At 47.0% G+C, this 18,228-nt stretch overlaps 2 protein-coding genes across 8 annotated transcripts in view; both read right to left on the reverse strand.

Moving 5' to 3' along the window:
- TAB2 (TGF-beta activated kinase 1 (MAP3K7) binding protein 2) overlaps positions 1–5,287 on the reverse strand; it is a 93,612-nt gene extending 88,325 nt beyond the window's left edge. For 2 of the 7 annotated variants that reach the window (XM_078774045.1, XM_078774043.1), the window contains exon 1: positions 5,043–5,287. The gene's annotated coding sequence lies outside the window, so the exon portion shown is untranslated. The remainder of the gene's footprint in view (positions 1–5,042) is intronic. The other 5 variants (XM_078774046.1, XM_078774044.1, XM_078774048.1 and 2 more) reach the window with 5 other exon arrangements.
- Positions 1–18,228, reverse strand: part of SNX14 (sorting nexin 14) — a 776,643-nt gene that overhangs the window by 623,410 nt on the left and 135,005 nt on the right. The window lies entirely within an intron of this gene.

Here is an 18,228-nt window from a genome sequence, read left to right on the forward strand (position 1 = left end):
CACACACACACGTACAGCGAAACACACACACACGTACAGCGAAACACACACACATACAGCGAAACACACACAAACACACACGTACAGCGAAACACACACACACACACACACACACACACACACGTACAGCGAAACACACACACACATACAGCGAAACACACACACACACACACACACGTACAGCGAAACACACACACACACACACGTACAGCGAAACACACACACACGCGTACAGCGAAACACACACACACGCGTACAGCGAAACACACACACACGCGTACAGCGAAACACACACACACGCGTACGGCGAAACACACACACACACGTACGGCGAAACATACACATACACACACGTACAGCGAAATACACACACACACACACACGTACAGCGAAACACACACACACACGTACAGCGAAACACACACACACACACGTACAGCGAAACACACACACACACACACACACGTACAGCGAAACACACACACACACACACACACGTACAGCGAAACACACACACGCGTACAGCGAAACACACACACACGTACAGCGAAATACACACACACGTACAGCGAAACACACACACACACGTACAGCGAAACACACACACACACGTACAGCGAAACACACACACACACACACGTACAGCGAAACACACACACGCGTACAGCAAAACACACACACACGTACAGCGAAACACACACACACGTACAGCGAAACACACACACACACGTACAGCGAAACACACACACACACGTACAGCGAAACACACACACACACGTACAGCGAAACACACACACACACGTACAGCGAAACACACACACACACGTACAGCGAAACACACACACACACGTACAGCGAAACACACACACACGTACAGCGAAACACACACACACGTACAGCGAAACACACACACACGTACAGCGAAACACACACACACGTACAGCGAAACACACACACACGTACAGCGAAACACACACACACGTACAGCGAAACACACACACACGTACAGCGAAACACACACACACGTACAGCGAAACACACACACACGTACAGCGAAACACACACACACGTACAGCGAAACACACACACACGTACAGCGAAACACACACACACGTACAGCGAAACACACACACGTACAGCGAAACACACACACGTACAGCGAAACACACACACGTACAGCGAAACACACACACGTACAGCGAAACACACACACGTACAGCGAAACACACACACGTACAGCGAAACACACACACGTACAGCGAAACACACACACGTACAGCGAAACACACACACGTACAGCGAAACACACACACGTACAGCGAAACACACACACACACACACGTACAGCGAAACACACACACACACGTACAGCGAAACACACACACACACGTACAGCGAAACACACACACACACACGTACAGCGAAACACACACACACACGTACAGCGAAACACACACACACACGTACAGCGAAACACACACACAGTCACACACATATAGCGAAACACACACGCACGTACAGCGAAACACACACACACACGTACAGCGAAACACACACATGTACAGCGAAACACACACACGTACAGCGAAACACACACACACACACACACACACAGCGAAACACACACACACGTACAGTGAAACACACACACACGTACAGCGAAACACACACACACACGTACAGCGAAACACACACACACGTACAGCGAAACACACACACACGTACAGCGAAACACACACACACGTACAGCGAAACACACACACACGTACAGCGAAACACACACACACGTACAGCGAAACACACACACACGTACAGCGAAACACACACACACGTACAGCGAAACACACACACACGTACAGCGAAACACACACACACGTACAGCGAAACACACACACGTACAGCGAAACACACACACACGTACAGCGAAACACACACACACGTACAGCGAAACACACACACACGTACAGCGAAACACACACACACGTACAGCGAAACACACACACACGTACAGCGAAACACACACACACGTACAGCGAAACACACACACACGTACAGCGAAACACACACACACGTACAGCGAAACACACACACGTACAGCGAAACACACACACGTACAGCGAAACACACACACGTACAGCGAAACACACACACGTACAGCGAAACACACACACACGTACAGCGAAACACACACACACGTACAGCGAAACACACACACACGTACAGCGAAACACACACACACGTACAGCGAAACACACACACACGTACAGCGAAACACACACACACACGTACAGCGAAACACACACACACACGTACAGCGAAACACACACACACACGTACAGCGAAACACACACACACACGTACAGCGAAACACACACACACACGTACAGCGAAACACACACACACGCACAGCGAAACACACACACACACGCACAGCGAAACACACACACACGCACAGCGAAACACACACACACGCACAGCGAAACACACACACACACGTACAGCGAAACACACACACACGTACAGCGAAACACACACACACACGTACAGCGAAACACACACACACACGTACAGCGAAACACACACACACACGTACAGCGAAACACACACACACACGTACAGCGAAACACACACACACACGTACAGCGAAACACACACACACACGTACAGCGAAACACACACACGTACAGCGAAACGCGAAGCAAAACGCGAAACACACACACACGTACAGCGAAACACACACACACGTACAGCGAAACACACACACACGTACAGCGAAACACACACACACGTACAGCGAAACACACACACACGTACAGCGAAACACACACACACGTACAGCGAAACACACACACACGTACAGCGAAACACACACACACGTACAGCGAAACACACACACACGTACAGCGAAACACACACACACGTACAGCGAAACACACACACACACACGTACAGCGAAACACACACACACACACGTACAGCGAAACACACACACACACACGTACAGCGAAACACACACACACACGTACAGCGAAACACACACACACGTACAGCGAAACACACACACACGTACAGCGAAACACACACACACACGTACAGCGAAACACACACACACACGTACAGCGAAACACACACACACACGTACAGCGAAACACACACACACACGTACAGCGAAACACACACACACACGTACAGCGAAACACACACACACGTACAGCGAAACACACACACACGTACAGCGAAACACACACACACGTACAGCGAAACACACACACACGTACAGCGAAACACACACACACGTACAGCGAAACACACACACACACGTACAGCGAAACACACACACACACGTACAGCGAAACACACACACACACGTACAGCGAAACACACACACACACGTACAGCGAAACACACACACACACGTACAGCGAAACACACACACACGTACAGCGAAACACACACACACGTACAGCGAAACACACACACACGTACAGCGAAACACACACACACACGTACAGCGAAACACACACACACACGTACAGCGAAACACACACACACACGTACAGCGAAACACACACACACACGTACAGCGAAACACACACACACACGTACAGCGAAACACACACACACACGTACAGCGAACACACACACACACACACGTACAGCGAAACACACACACACACACACGTACAGCGAAACACACACACACACACGTACAGCGAAACACACACACACGTACAGCGAAACACACACACACACGTACAGCGAAACACACACACACACGTACAGCGAAACACACACACACACGTACAGCGAAACACACACACACACGTACAGCGAAACACACACACACACGTACAGCGAAACACACACACACACGTACAGCGAAACACACACACACACGTACAGCGAAACACACACACACACGTACAGCGAAACACACACACACACACGTACAGCGAAACACACACACACACGTACAGCGAAACACACACACACACGTACAGCGAAACACACACACACACGTACAGCGAAACACACACACACACGTACAGCGAAACACACACACACACGTACAGCGAAACACACACACACACGTACAGCGAAACACACACACACACGTACAGCGAAACACACACACACACGTACAGCGAAACACACACACACACGTACAGCGAAACACACACACACACGTACAGCGAAACACACACACACACGTACAGCGAAACACACACACACACGTACAGCGAAACACACACACACGTACAGCGAAACACACACACACGTACAGCGAAACACACACACACGTACAGCGAAACACACACACACGTACAGCGAAACACACACACACGTACAGCGAAACACACACACACGTACAGCGAAACACACACACACGTACAGCGAAACACACACACACGTACAGCGAAACACACACACACGTACAGCGAAACACACACACACGTACAGCGAAACACACCACACACGTACAGCGAAACACACACACACGTACAGCGAAACACACACACACGTACAGCGAAACACACACACACGTACAGCGAAACACACACACACGTACAGCGAAACACACACACACGTACAGCGAAACACACACACACGTACAGCGAAACACACACACACGTACAGCGAAACACACACACACACGTACAGCGAAACACACACACACGTACAGCGAAACACACACACACGTACAGCGAAACACACACACGTACAGCGAAACACACACACGTACAGCGAAACACACACACGTACAGCGAAAAACACACACACGTACAGCGGAAAACACACACACACGTACAGCGAAAAACACACACACACGTACAGCGAAACACACACACACGTACAGCGAAACACACACACACACACGTACAGCGAAACACACGTACAGCGAAACACACACACACGTACAGCGAAACACACACACACACACACGTACACGTACAGCGAAACACACACGTATACGTACACGTACACGTACAGCGAAACACACACACACGTACAGCGAAAAAAAAACACACACACACACACACCTGAGGCTGAGGGGAGGGTCTCACGGACCCTGGTTTTGAGAGTCGCCGTGTTGTTTCACCGCCGAACGAAGTGAACGAAACGGGGAAATGAAAGTGTCGTCCACAAACGAGGAGAGACCGCAGGCAGGCAGTGCGATCACGACCCTGAAGCCGCAACAAAACTCCAAAAACTTCTGCAATTGCAGGAAGTGCGGCCCAGCAACCCAATATGGCGGCCGCGAAATATCGCGAGACTGGCCACGTCTGGATATGACGGGAACTGCGTCACGTTGCTGTTCGTTGGTTTTTTCGTTTTGATGAAAATTGAACAAATAATTTCACAATACCTATTAAACATTTCCCCCCCAAATGACGCATTTATTCACACCAGTTATATTGTTTTTAAGAGAACGTACACCGCCTAAGGTCTTTCACTCGTCACAAAACACCAGGTATCGGGGAGCGGGAGGTGGGAGCGGCGTAGTCGTCCTGCGAACCTCTGATCATCCCGGTCAACACATCTGCGTTTGCTGCACCTTAACGACCGCACATACGTTAAGGACGAGCGGTCTGAAATCTGTGGTTCCACCACGTCCACGACTCGATCTGGACTGTTTTTGATGGAAGTAAAGCACTTACACCCTCAACAGGTTCATTTGTGTAAGTTAATTCCATTTCTTGATGACTCTGCCTGAATAACTTGTCTCACTTCCAGAGAAGAGGAAGTTCAGTGGTAAGTCGGGGTATGGAGGGAAAGGTGTGCTTGGGGGTTTACGTAGGCGGGAAACAACACAAAGTCCAATTTGCGTACGTAATACATATATAGCGCCGAATAGCATCGTAAGTATGCGTGGAGCGAAGAGAAAGCGATGAAACCGTATGTACGTATATACGTCATATTTACGCCCAATATGTATCTCTTGGCGGTTGTCATGTAACTGCGTACATGTGTCGATTTTCCCATGTCTTTTTTGGACTTTGCACCTCTTGTCAGAACGAAAATCGCTTCAATTAAAATTTAAAAGACGTTTCATTTTTACTGTCCTTCAGAAAACTCCCAGCAGAGCTCAATAATTATGGCCATTACCTTGAAGAAGATTACAGGAATGACCGCACTGTGGTCACCATCTGCAACAAAATGCAGTACCGGGTCGATTGGGAAAAACATTTAATGCGTTATTAAATATGAACAGCGTGATTGGGAAACACACATTTAATGCATTATTAAAAGATGAACAGCACGATTGGGAAACACATTTAATGCGCTATTAAAAGATGAACAACATGTTTGGGAAACACATGTAATGTGCTATTAAAAGATGAACAGCACAATTGGGAAACACACATTTAATGCTTTATTAAAAGATGAACAGCGTGATTAGGAAACACACATTTAATGCGCTATTAAATAATGAACAGCGTGATTGGGAAACACATTTAATGCACTATTAAAAGATGAACAGCATGATTGGGAAACACATGTAATGTGCTATTAAAAGATGAATAGCATGATTGGGAAACACACATGTAATATGCTATTAAAAGATGAACAGCACAATTGGGAAACACATTTAATGCGCTATTAAAAGATGAACAGCACGATTGGGAAACACACATTTAATACGCTATTAAAAGATGAACAGCACGATTGTGAAACACACATTTAATGCGTTAGTAAAAGAACAGCAGGATTGGTAAACACATTTAATGCGTTATTAAAAGATGAACAGTGTGATTGGGAAATACATTTAATGCATTATTAAAAGATGAATAGCGTGGTTGGGAAACACATTTAATGCGTTCTTAAAAGATGAAAAGCGTGATTGGGAAACACACATTTAATGCACTATTAAATATGAACAGCGCAATTGCGAAACACATTCAATGTGCTATTAAAAGATGAACAGCATGATTGGGAAACACATTTAATGCGCTATTAAAAGATGTATAGCACGATTGCAAAACACACATTTAATGCGCTATTAAAAGATGAACAGCACGATTGTGAAACACACATTTAATGCGCTATTAAAAGATGAACAGCACGATTGTGAAACACACATTTAATGCGCTATTAAAAATGAACAGCGCAATGCGCACAATGGGGTTAACAATGGGGTTAATCCGAACCCACAAACACAAATACAGAACAAGCAAAATCCACAATACGATAATGAAATGCAAAAATAAAGGATTTAATGAAAATAAATGCAAGAGACAAAAACGAAAGGCGAGGTAAAAACTATAATTATTAATTGAGACGTCTCCATCAGACTCGTATACAAACAAAAGTAAGATTAAATAAAAATAAATGATCCTTCCGGCCGGAATTTAACTCTGGTCTCATCGAGGGGGGTTGGCGTTCGTCGCCTCCAAACCCCCGAGTGGGGAAGCGCACCAACAAATGGCGCCGAAAATGCCGAGGCGTGGACAAGCAGCCAACCGGCCCTTCCCCGCTTCCACCGCCAAGCGAGACGTGGCTCTCTCCTCCCCCGAAAAGCACCACAGTCAACAACACTCCCTCCACCGACATTGCAAAACTTCCAAAAGCTCTGACATGTTTCCTCAACAGTGCACCCGAGAAAACAGCGCCCACTCGAGCCGAGAGCCAGAACGAGAGAAAATGCGACCGCCTCCAATGAACGCCACGACCAGAAGAGAGAATACGTCTGCCTCCAACAAACGCCAGGACCAGAAGAGACCACGATGGTGAGACGGCTTCTTTTTGCTCTCCTAGATCTCAAATGTTCCACCGCTGACGTCACACTCTGTCCAATCACCGATGTCCCATTACATCAGTCCATCGTCACGACCAATCGTCATCTTTGGGGCGGGGACTCACGGCCTTGCTTGCCGCCCAATGACGAAGGTCGAGGCCTGGCCTCCCCGTCAAAAGTCGTTGGGGGGCGGAGTCTAATCACTGTTCGGGAAGGTTCGGATGATGTCGGCGGTCATGGGGCGGGGCCTACTTTCCCAATGGAATGTGCGGGTTTCTGTCGGGCTTGCCGGTTTGATGACCGTTGTTATAACAATGGGGCCGATTGCTTGGCCGGCTGAGTTTTATCAGAATATTAGGGAAAAATCACAGGGGGCCAATTACACACTGGGGTTTATTAATCTTACGCCCCAGAACTAGTTAACACAAAATCCATGCCCCTTATGGCGACATGCAAACACTTAACTTGAACATTTACCCTACTTATATACATTGAGATGGCTTCTTCTTCATGTCACATACTAAACTATACATTCCTGACTTTCCTAAAGTATTTCTTCACTTACCCCCACAGACGTAACAATATACAGTGTGTGTGTGTGTGTATGTATGTATATATGTATGTATATATATATATATATATATATATATATATATATATATATATATATATATATATATATATATATATATATATATACATACATACATACATATATATATATATATATATATATATATATATATATATATATATATATATATATATATATATATATATATATATATATATATATATATATATATATATATATATATATATACTTAGGGGGCCAAGGGGGTTTACCAGACATGGGCTGTTGTAAAAGGTTGTGCCCCAGAAATCATATCTACACATGCCTAGGAACACAACCTAGGTCAACAACCTCGCCAACAAGCTGCTGGAAATGTAGTATCACCCTATATGTGATCTAACTCAAATACCACTCTAGGTGCGTTTTTTGGTTATCAGCAGCAGTGGCTTTTTCTGCTCTATATCAAAGAAATATCAGATATTAATGACTCAAACAAGCTACATATGTAAATTTACTGCTATTATGATTTCCCCATACAGGATCAAGGTGCACAGCTGACAGAGTTTTGCTGTATGGCTGATTTTTATGAATGATTTAATATTTACTCATTTTCAGACAAGTGTGAAATAATATCAACATGCACTTCTGGATGAGATTTGCTCCAAGTGAAGTTGTGTTCTTAATATATATACTCCTTTGCACTTTTAACTACAATGTCTAATGAATTAGTTTGTGTTTCAGATAACACAGCCGGGAGAAAAATGACCAGTCAAGCTGGGAAGAGGCTGGTTCAAGAGGCACTGTTACTGGAACAACCAAAGAAAAGGCGGGAGGATGGCTGGAACACAGACTATGGCAGATGTCTAATATGTCAAGAACCATCAATGAAAGGACTTAATAATGTCCAGGTGATATCAACAGAAAAGCTTCTTGTGGCTATGTCCTGTCGACGGGATCATATTCACAGAAGATTACAAAGTGACATTACCCAAGAAAACTGGGTTGGACAAAATTCCCCTAAATGGCATGTAAAATGCAGGAACTGGTACCTGAATGAAAAAAGTTACAAACTGGCAGAAAAAAGGAATCTAGGAGGGCAACCACCAGCGGCTGATGACCCTATGAAAACTTCATCTCTTGGGTCTCATACCACAAGACAATCCACATCAGGATTTGAAGCCAAGAACACTTGTGTCATCTGTAATAAGACATGGTATAGAGGGAAAGAGCCCACCTGTAAAGTGTCTACTACAACCAGCCAACATGCAATCCTTGATCAAGCCAAAAAGCTGAAGAGACAAGATATCTTGCAAAGGCTAATTGGTCAAGGCTTTGATATGGTTGCCAATGACATCTGCTACCATACACCCTGCATGAATACTTTTAAAGCTAGACGCATCCCCACTATCGGTCCAACACAAAATCTCTATGATGTTGCATTTGAAAGATTAGTCGAACAGCTTGAGACATCACTCTTCCAAAATAAGTGTGGCTTTTTAATGAAAAATCTTCGGGATCAGTATCGGGCAATTCTTCGAGAGCTAGATGTCAAAACTGCAGACTCGTATCGATCAATAACTTTGAAGTGGAAATTGCAACAATGGTTTGGCAAGCGCATTTCAATTATCAACCAAAGCACTGGCGCTGGCTTTATCTGTGCTTCCTCCATACCACTAGGAGATGCTCTAGAAAAACTGAGGTTGTTAGAGGCCAAGAATCAGATTGATGAAAAACAGCAAATAATGCATTGTGCAGCTAAAATTCTGAGAGCTGATATTAAGCAGTGCAAAAAAGAACAAAAATCAGAGCAGTTTACTGAAATTTCTTTTGCAGCTGCTGAAAGAATTGTTCCACAAACTTTATTTGATTTCACAACCATGCTGCTCTCTGACAAAGCAGGGAAAAAGCACCAAGAGTCTGGATCCCATATTTTAGATTCATCATTACTTCGGCAATTAGGGAGAAAGCACTTGTAATATCGCAGCAACTTATGCAACATGTAGCAGCAGTGCCAACTCCTTTGAGTGTAGCTACAGCTTACTATGTGTATAACCAGACACGTAGCAAGTCACTGATCACTCTGAACAATAGACTTGGCCTAGGAATCAATTATGACACGTTGCAGCGCCAACTGACAACAAAAACCATCAACATCATGCAACAGGTTGAGGAGAATGGGGTGTTTGTCCCAGAAGCTATGGTGCATAATCATGCAAGTTTACATGTTTATGCAATGGACAACCTGGATTGGAAGAAAAACACATTAGAAGGTGGGACTTTCAATGCCACCACAGCCATTATAATTGAGAATCCTGTCATGAGTAGTACCCTCATCACTCATCCTGACAATATTAGTCTTCCTACTTCATCGTTAAGCAGGAAAAAGACCCTTTCAGGTGTTTCTGAAACAAATATCCCTAACTGTCACATTTCAGCCAGTGACAGAAGGAATTCTAGATCACTTTGCAACATTGATGATGTTAACAGTTTGGAAACTGCATCTGATGAGACAGCCGAAGAAATGCTGCTCTTCTGGAGACTTGGAAGACAAGTGAAAACTTCACAACTGCTGCATGTGCCATATGAAGGGGATCCTGATCTCCCTGGTTTTTCAGCATTCTGTGCACAGTTACTCCCACACCACAAGGCCAGCCGGATTGCATACCTCCCTCTCATACCTGCTTCACCAACGGATCCTGCTGTGCTAAAGGAAGAGATGACACGGCTTGTACAAACATCACATGCACTTGGAGATACATGGACTGTCATCACTGGAGACCAGGCCACATATGAACTTGCAGTGGCCATCAGGGACAAACACAAAGATGAGTTTTCCAAGGTAATCCTGCTTTTGGGAGGCTTCCACCAGGCTCATAACTACTTAAAAGCAGTCTGTACGATTATGAGGGACTCTGGTGTGGAAGATCTTCTTGTAACAGCAGGAATGTGCCAAGAAGGGACAGCTAAGAAGATCTTTGGAGAGAAAGCAGACTATTACCAGTCTATGCATGCCATTAAAATCCTGAATGAAGCTGTATGGCATCTGTATTGGGAAGCATTTGAAAGCTGGATATCAGAGGAAGACACCCGACTATGGATAGATGCCATTGAGGCAGCACTGAAGAAGCAGTTCGATACGTCTATAGATGCAACTGAACAATTGAAGTCCATCCAAGAATGCCACTCACAGCTTGTAGCACTTCAGCAACACCTGCTGAAATTCCAGGAGACTCTCACCACCTTACCAACTGCTGTATTCTGGCTCAACTTCCTTGAGATGTCAGATGTATTATTCCGCTTCATCTACCACCAACGGGAAGGTAATTGGCGAGGGCATTTGTGTGAATCAGCTCGAATGCTTCCCTATTTAACAGCTGCAGGGCATTACAAATATGGTCAGCAGTCATTGCCACTCTACTTGTCTGAAATGAAAACACTACACGACACAGCTCCAGAGGTGCATGAAGCTATGATGAATGGAGCATTTGTTGGTCGGAGAGCAGATGGGAGCCATAATGGTGTATCTCCTGATATGCTTTTAGAGCAAACTTATAATGCTGACGCTAAGGAAGACAGTGGTCTTGATGGCATAACACTCAACACAAATGCTCGCACCAAATGGCTTTATACAAAGCCTGTCACTTCAGCAGTCTCAGCCCAGCTGTTATCATCTATGCCAATGATACTGATATCATTGTTTCAAGTGTGTACTATGCTGCAACTCTGTTGAAGGATCTGCCTGAACTGTGGATTCGAACTACCCAGTCAAACTATTTGCCTGTGCATGAAATTGCAGCTATATTGGGCCCTGCACAAAGTAGGGATGCGCAAAGATGATGATGACGATGATGATGATGATGATGAAAGATGCGCAACATTTGTGTGCCTCTTACAAATTTCCAGCAGCTTGTTGGCAAGGTTGTTGACCTAGATTGTGTTCCTAGGCACATGTAGATATGATTTCTGGGGCACAACCTTTTACAACAGCCCATGTCTGCTTTCTGAAAATTTTGGGGTTTGGCCCCCTAAGTAATATATATATGTATGTATATATATATATATATATATATATATATATATATATATATATATATATATATATATATATATATATTGTTACAGACACGACTTTGATGTTAAGGTGGGCCGAGCGGAATGGCCGTCGTGTCCGCACAAATTACCCGACTATACTCGCCGTTGACGAAGTCGCGCTACGCTGGCTCAATAAGAAAAAGAAGACACCCGGCTGGATTACAATCACACAATACGACACCAACGTTTCGATTCTCAAGTATATTCGTACGGAAAAAGGTTAGATTACAGGGGCTAGAGGTATATTACAGGAAGACAGGCACTTAGACACACTCTTATATTAACCCCGGACAGACGACAGACACACGGGACAAAATGCTGACTCACACGGGGGTTGATGAAAAGGAAAGGCAGGTCGCGATGGCTCAAGGTGCACTCTTGGCTCAAGGCAGAATCGACTCGGTCCGGTCCAGAGATGCGGGGAGGTATCGTCGCGCTGGGGGTGGCGGTGGCTTCTCTCTCCAGTCTCCAAGCTGAGGCGCATCTGACGTCACGTCCGGCAAGCGGCTGCGTATATCCGGCGGGGAGTGACACGCCCTCGGCTCGTTAGCTCCGCCTCGTGGAATCGGCACGTTGCTTCTCATTGGGTGCGTGCGGGGGGGGTTACTGGCTCCGCCCCTGACGAGGAGCTGACAGCCAGCCCCTTCGGGGTAACCCCGTGGAGCGCATGGTCTGGAGCTAATCGAGCCGGTGTGAGGACGCATCCTCCCCCGCTCCGCCGCCATCCCCTCTGTTGTTGTTGTAATTGTTGTTGTAGTTGTTGTTATTGTTGTTGTAGTTGTTGTTATTGTTGTTGTTTGGGGAAGAAGATGGGAGGAGGTATGGGAAAGGTCCTAAACTCACTACTGATGCCATATAATCACATTCTGGTGCAACGAAGAGTCATAATTAATGGAGACGAGGCCTTAACTGACATAGATTAAGAATAACTAGGAAGATGTCCGAAAGTTGTCTACGTGTGGTGCGGTGGACCTGGGCACGACATTTAATGGGGGAATAAGGGGAAGGTCGGCTCTACTGATTGTTATTTACATGCAATGGGACTAGGGAATGGGGGACTGGGGAAAGTTGGGGAGTATTGGAGAAAATAGGGGAATATTTACAAGCGGATATGGAGGCCAAATTCCATATTCGCAACATTGCACCCTTCTCTACCCTCGGGGCGTCCCGACCCGATAAATTTTTACCTACTTTAGTGTGGCACGCAATGTAGTTCCCTCTACTATTAACTCTACCCTGAGTGCGACAGTTTTACAGATATTCACAAATGAGTAAATATGTCCCCCTGCGACGTTGCACCCTTCTCCTCACAGAAACACACCCACTACTCACACACTGCTCCACACACCTGTCCAGTTGCACACCTGTGCAATCACACCTGTTCCATCCTCACACACACACGGCATCATCTCATCTAACTACTCCCCTCTGAAACTTGCGCTTCCCAGTCGTCCCTTTAAACTATTGCGCTCCCTCGTCATTATCATCCATACTAAGCTACCTGCGTCCCCACTACAGGTATCAGTCACTAACTAACCTTAACGTTACCTACTGTCATCTTCTCTAGATCCCTACACACCATATCCTAACCCACCCGGGCTAGTTTTCACTGCCATACACCCCATAAGCTATTGCTCCTTTGCCCCCCACATGGGAAGGATGGTGGATTTGCCATCCCACCACATCGGGGGTCTCTCACTACCAATTTTGCACATCAAATTTCAACAAATTAAAAATTTGCCAATCACTGCCCATCAGCTGCCAATCACTACTGCCAATCCCTTGCCAATCATCAAATTTTGTTTTTCTCTAATTTTGGGTCCAAAACACTAACCTCATCACCCAGTCTACTCACTAATACCTCTCGGTGCGCCAATCCCTGTCCAAAGCCCGGCTTCGTAAAGCCAAGCAATGGATGCTGGTTGTTTTGTGCCAGCGGCTGAATGCGTCCGGCACTCGGTGCAGGGACGGGGGCTTACCCGGGCCGAGATCCCACGCATCACCTCGGCGCGGAGCCATCCAATGTCCCGATCTCGACCTGCCGGCACGTCTCAACAAAAAGTGGTCGCCATGACGACCCTTTCTATCGGGCTGCCAGCTCCGCCTAGTGGAGCACGGACGCGGCCGTTCAAAGCGAGGCCCAGCACGCACCGAGGGCCCGATTCGGCTATAAGTCGTTCTAAACTCTATCCCGTCTAACGTCGATGCTTCACCTGGACGCTTACACCCCGCAGCCCGTTCCTTGCTCACACATCCAGCCGTTTCCATGCCCCTCGTACCGTTCCTTACACACCCAGGTACACCCATTCCACTCACCGCCTTGGTCACACACCTGACCACCGAACACTTTGGCACACATTCGTTGCTCGCACACCTCACCAATACACCGCTTCGCGCCCCCTCCGCGGTCACCTCCTCTGTGACAATCACAGGTGTGCTCTCATTCGCACACCCAACCACGTGCCTCACCACCAACTCCAGCGTGCATTCCCACTCACGCTCTACCATTCCAGGTGTACATCCTTCCATCCCAGGTGTACATCCTCGCTCACCTGTCACAACTAACTCACGCTCCATGTCACTCTCACTACTTTCACCTCCATTCCTGACAGCGCACTCACCCTTACTCTTGACAGCGCACTCTTTCCTCGTGCACCTGCCCGTCACACACCTTTCTTGCGCACACTCTCCCGTTACACCCTCTGTAACACTCACCACAGGTGGACACTCTTCCTTACTTCTGACAGCGCACTCTTTCCTCATGCACCTGTCCGTCACACACCTTTCTCGCGCACACTCCTGCACACACTCTCCCGTCACACCCTCTGTAACACTCACCACACCGCGCTCCCATGTGCTCCCTCGCACACGCGCTATGACCGACTCACTCTCGCCAGCACCCTCACTCCTTGGCACGCACTTTTTCCTCACACACCCCAGAGTCGGACTTTCTCGCACACCTCCATTTTCGCACACCAGACCTGTCGCACACTTCACCAACGGCCTCTCACGAACACCCGGGTCTATCTCGACCCCCAAGCCTCTTAAATCACCTGGCGCATCATACGCACGACCATATTGGTCACCACTTACACCGGGTCCTCTTCCTCTTCGCTTCTGCTCCATCACCTGCGAATCCCTCATCCGGTTAATGAGCACATCATCACGATCCAAACACAGACTTTGGACCAATTCTTTTATCTCCTCTTTTATCTCTTTCTTATCCCCTCTCCGTCGCTTCTTAATTTCGCTCATCCCTTCTTCCACTTCTTCTAATTTGTGCCTCACCTCTTTTATTCCCCGGTACGTCTCCTCAAGCTCGTCCTCCAAGGCTACCTTGACCGTTTCCATGTGCGTCCTCACCTGCCGGTCCTTCGTCTCCATTACCTCTACCACCTCGTCCAACCTCGTTGTCAGTCCCTCACGTACCATCTGACATTCCCTCTTTGTCGCTATCAAGTCATCTTTTAGTTCTTTCTGTGTCGCCTTTAAACCTCCTAATACCGCAGTGTTCCTTTGAACCTGCTCCACTAACTCCGTCTGTCCCACCGTCAGCTGCTCCACCTCCTGCGTCAGGTCCTCTATGCCCCCTTGTAACTTTACAGTCCCCTTTCTCACCTCCTTTTCCATGTGCTCCTCACAGTGCCTCACCTCCTCGCGCACTCCTCCGACCTCCTCACTCACTCCTCTTCTGATCTGCTCTCCCATCACTTGCATCTCCTGCCCAGATGCCACCCTCATCTGCTCCATTTCCTCCCTGTGAGCATCCAGTTTGGTTTCTACCCCCATTCTGACCCCCTCTATCTGCTGCCCCATTTGGTTAACTTCCCTTTCCGCTTGGTCCCTCATGTCCCTCAATTTGCCTTCCATGGTGTTTTCTAACCCCTCTAACCCTTTTTGCATCCCTTCCATTTGATTCTCTTGAGCGGCCATTCTGTTTTCTACCCCCATTAACCCATTTCTCACCTCTTTTATCCCGTTGTCTAACCCCTCAAAATTATTGTCTAACTTCCCAAATTTCTTGTCTAACTCCTCAAAATTATTGTCTAACTTCCCAAATTTCTTGTCTAACTCCTCAAAATTATTGTCTAACTTCCCAAATTTCTTGTCTAACTCCTCAAAATTATTGTCTAACTTCCCAAATTTCTTGTCTAACTCCTCAAAATTATTGTCTAACTTCCCAAATTTCTTGTCTAACCCCTCACCAGTACCCCTCGCTTCGTCCCTCATTACCCCCATTTGGCCCTCTAATCGCTCACCCTGAGCATCCATCCGGTTCCCCATTACCCCCATTTGGCCCTCTAATCGCTCACCCTGAGCCCTCATTCCCACAATTTGGTCTCCCATTCGTTCCATAAGGGCCCTCATTTGCAACATAAAAAGGTTCGGATCCACCAGGGGCGCTGCCACGGTCACGGGCGCGGTGACCAGCGAGGCGCCATTTTGCGCGTCTGCTACCCTCGCTGCTTCACTCTCCTCCTGTCCCTCATTTTGGTCCTGGCTCGACCCTGCTTCACTCTCCCCTACCGGACCCCAGCCGTCTTGATCCGCCATAGCGCGACTTGCAAAATTCGAGTTTCGTAAAACAAAACAAATTTCGGCCGCTCCAAATTTTGACCAAATTTTTTTTTTTTCCTCTATTCGTTTTTTTTTTTTCAAAATTTGGTCGGGCCTCGAATCTCACTCCCGACACCAATTGTTACAGATACGACTTTGATGGTATGGTGGGCCGAGCGGGATGGCCGCCGTATCCGTACAAGTTACCCGATTGTGCCCGAACGTTGACTAGCCGCGCTACGCTGGCTCAATAAGAAAAAGAAGACACCCGGCTGGATTACAATCACACAATACGACACCAACGTTTCGATTCTCAAGTATATTCGTACGGAAAAAGGTTAGATTACAGGGGCTAGAGGTATATTACAGGAAGACAGGCACTTAGACACACTCTTATATTAACCCCGGACAGACGACAGACACACGGGACAAAATGCTGACTCACACGGGGGTTGATGAAAAGGAAAGGCAGGTCGCGATGGCTCAAGGTGCACTCTTGGCTCAAGGCAGAATCGACTCGGTCCGGTCCAGAGATGCGGGGAGGTATCGTCGCGCTGGGGGTGGCGGTGGCTTCTCTCTCCAGTCTCCAAGCTGAGGCGCATCTGACGTCACGTCCGGCAAGCGGCTGCGTATATCCGGCGGGGAGTGACACGCCCTCGGCTCGTTAGCTCCGCCTCGTGGAATCGGCACGTTGCTTCTCATTGGGTGCGTGCGGGGGGGGTTACTGGCTCCGCCCCTGACGAGGAGCTGACAGCCAGCCCCTTCGGGGTAACCCCGTGGAGCGCATGGTCTGGAGCTAATCGAGCCGGTGTGAGGACGCATCCTCCCCCGCTCCGCCGCCATCCCCTCTGTTGTTGTTGTAATTGTTGTTGTAGTTGTTGTTATTGTTGTTGTAGTTGTTGTTATTGTTGTTGTTTGGGGAAGAAGATGGGAGGAGGTATGGGAAAGGTCCTAAACTCACTACTGATGCCATATAATCACATTCTGGTGCAACGAAGAGTCATAATTAATGGAGACGAGGCCTTAACTGACATAGATTAAGAATAACTAGGAAGATGTCCGAAAGTTGTCTACGTGTGGTGCGGTGGACCTGGGCACGACATTTAATGGGGGAATAAGGGGAAGGTCGGCTCTACTGATTGTTATTTACATGCAATGGGACTAGGGAATGGGGGACTGGGGAAAGTTGGGGAGTATTGGAGAAAATAGGGGAATATTTACAAGCGGATATGGAGGCCAAATTCCATATTCGCAACAATATATATAT

This window comes from Myxine glutinosa, chromosome 3, assembly GCF_964187855.1.
Source record: "Myxine glutinosa chromosome 3, kmMyxGlut1.1, whole genome shotgun sequence".
Lineage (NCBI taxonomy): Eukaryota > Metazoa > Chordata > Myxini > Myxiniformes > Myxinidae > Myxine > Myxine glutinosa.